Raw genomic sequence first — 2,866 nt, forward strand, 5'->3', positions numbered from 1 at the left:
CGGCCAAGGAGGAGAAGAGAGGGTTGTGTTGTGTGAAAATGAAGAAGAATGGAGGGGTATTTATAGTGGAGGGAGAGGGGTTAAGTTTTGGCCATATTGGGTGGGTTGAGTGGGAAAGTGATTTTGAATATTGAAGGTAGGTGGGGTTTATGGGGAAGAGTGGAAAGATGTGAGTGGTGAAGAGTGGTAATTGGAAAGAGAGATTAAGGTGATTGGTAAAGGGTTTTTGGGGAAGAGTGTTTTTGGGGAAGAGAGGATGAATGTGAAGAAGAGGAGAAAGGGTGAATTGAGGTAGGTGGGGATCCTGTGGGGTCCACAGATCCTGAGGTGTCAAGGATTTACATCCCTATACCAATTAGGCATGTAAAACGTCTTTGCATACAATTCTGGCATTTAAACGCCGAAGTGATGCTTATTTTGGGCGTTCAACGCCCAATTGCAGCATGTTTCTGGCGTTGAACGCCAGTTCCATGCTTGTTTCTGGCGTTCAATTCCAGCTCTCCTCAGGGTATATTCCTGGCGTTCAAACACCAGGATGATGCTTATTTCAGGTGTTCAACGCCAGATCCATGCTCTGTTCTGGCGTTGAATGCCAGCCAGATGCTCCTTACTGGCGTTTGAATGCCAGTAAGTCCATCCTCCAGGGTGTGACTTTTCTTCGGCTGTTTTTTATTCTGTTTTTAATTTTTGTATTTTTTTCGTGACTCCACGTGATCATGAACCTAATAAAACATAAAAGAACAATAAAAGAAAAATAAAATTAGATAAATAAAAATTGGGTTGCCTCCTAATAAGCGCTTCTTTAATGTCACTAGCTTGACAGTGGGCTCTCCTGGAGCCTCACAGGTGATCAGGTCAATGTTGTAGGCTCCCAACATCCAACTTAGAGTTTGGATATGGGGATTCAACACCAAACTTAGAGTTTGGCTGTGGCCTCTCAACACCAAACTTAGAGTTTGATACTGGGAGCTTTGTTTGACTCTGTACTGAGAGAAGCTTTTCATGCTTCCTCTCCATTGTTAAAGAAGAAGATCCTTGAGCCTTAAACACAAGGTAGTCCCCATTCAATTGAAAGACTAATTCTCCTCTGTTAACATCTATCACAGCTTCTGCTGTGGCTAGGAAAGGTCTTCCAAGGATGATGCATTCATCCTCCTCCTTCCTAGTGTCTAAGATTATGAAATCAGCAGGGATGTAAATCCCTTCAACCTTTACCAACACGTCCTCGACCAATCCATAAGCTTGTCTTACTGACTTGTTTGCCATTTGCAATGAAAATATGGCTGGCTGTACCTCAATGATCCCCAGCTTCTCTATTACAGAGAGTGGCATAAGATTTATGCCTGACCCCAGGTCACACAGAGCTTTTTCAAAGATCATGGTGCCTATGGTGCAGGGTATTACGAATTTACCAGGATCTTGTTTCTTTTGAGGTAAAGTTTGCTGAACCCATGTATCTAGTTCACCAATGAGCAAGGGAGGTTCACCTTCCCAAGTCTCATTACCAAACAACTTGGCATTCAGCTTCATGATAGCTCCTAGATATTGAGCAACTTGCTCTCCAGTTACATCTTCATCCTATTCAGAGGAAGAATAGTCTTTAGAGCTCATGAATGGTAGAAGGAGGTTTAATGGGATCTCTATGGTCTCTATATGAGCCTCAGATTCCTTTGGGTCCTTAATAGGGAACTCCTTCTTGCTTGAGAGACTTCCCATGAGGTCTTCCTTATTGGGATTCACGTCCTCTCCTTCCTCTCTAGGTTCGGCCATGTTGATTATATCAATGGCCTTGCGCTCTCTTTTTGGATTCTCTTCAGTATTGCTTGGGAGAGTACTAGGAGGAGTTTCAGTGATTTTCTTACTCAGCTGACCCACTTGTGCCTCCAGATTTCTAATGGAGGACCTTGTTTCACTCATGAAACTTAAAGTGGCCTTAGACAGATCAGAGACTAAGTTTGCTAAGTTAAAAGTGCTCTATTCAGAATTCTCTGTCTGTTGCTGAGAAGATGATGGATAAGGCTTGATATTGCTGAGCCTATTTCTTCCACCATTATTAAAGCCTTGTTGATGCTTTTATTGATCCTTCCATGATAAATTTGGATGATTTCTCCATGATGAATTATAGGTGTTTCCATAAGGTTCACCCATATAATTTACCTCTGCTATTGCAGGGTTCTCAGGATCATAAGCTTCTTCTTCAAAAGATGCCTCTTTAGTACTGTTGGATGCATTTTGCCATTCATTCAGACTTTGAGAAATCATGTTGACTTGCTGAGTCAACATTTTGTTCTGAGTCAATATGGCATTCAGAGTATCAATTTCAAGAACTCCCTTCCTTTGAAGCGTCCCATTATTCACGGAATTCCTCTCAGAAGTGTACATGAACTGGTTATTTGCAACCATGTCAATAAGTTCTTGAGCCTCTGCAGGCATTTTCTTTAGGTGAATGGATCCACCTGCAGAATGGTCCAGTGACATCTTAGAGAACTCAGATAGACCATAATAGAATATATCTATCATGGTCCATTCTGAAAAGATGTCAGAAGGACATCTTTTGGTCATCTGCTTGTATCTTTCCCAAGCTTCATAGAGGGATTCACCATCTTTTTGTTTGAAAGTCTGAACATCCACTCTAAGCTTGCTCAGCTTTTGAGGAGGAAAGAACTTAGCCAAGAAGGCCGTGACCAGCTTATCCTAAGAGTCCAGGCTATCTTTAGGTTGAGAATCCAACCAAGCTCTAGCTCTGTCTCTTACAGTAAAAGGGAAAAGCATGAGCCTGTAGATTTTAGGATCTACTCCATTAGTCTTAACAGTCTCACAGATCTGCAAGAACTCAGTTAAGAACTGGTAGGGATCTTCTGATGGA

General features: G+C 42.0%; 1 non-coding gene across 1 annotated transcript; it reads left to right on the plus strand.

The window, feature by feature from the left end:
* The first annotated feature begins 2,533 nt into the window (after positions 1-2,533).
* Positions 2,534-2,640, plus strand: LOC130952541 (small nucleolar RNA R71). Its single transcript, XR_009074721.1, has one exon. It is a non-coding gene; the product is annotated as a small nucleolar RNA R71 (small nucleolar RNA).
* The last annotated feature ends 226 nt before the right edge of the window (positions 2,641-2,866 follow it).

This window comes from Arachis stenosperma, chromosome 9 (assembly GCF_014773155.1).
Source record: "Arachis stenosperma cultivar V10309 chromosome 9, arast.V10309.gnm1.PFL2, whole genome shotgun sequence".
Taxonomy (NCBI): domain Eukaryota; kingdom Viridiplantae; phylum Streptophyta; class Magnoliopsida; order Fabales; family Fabaceae; genus Arachis; species Arachis stenosperma.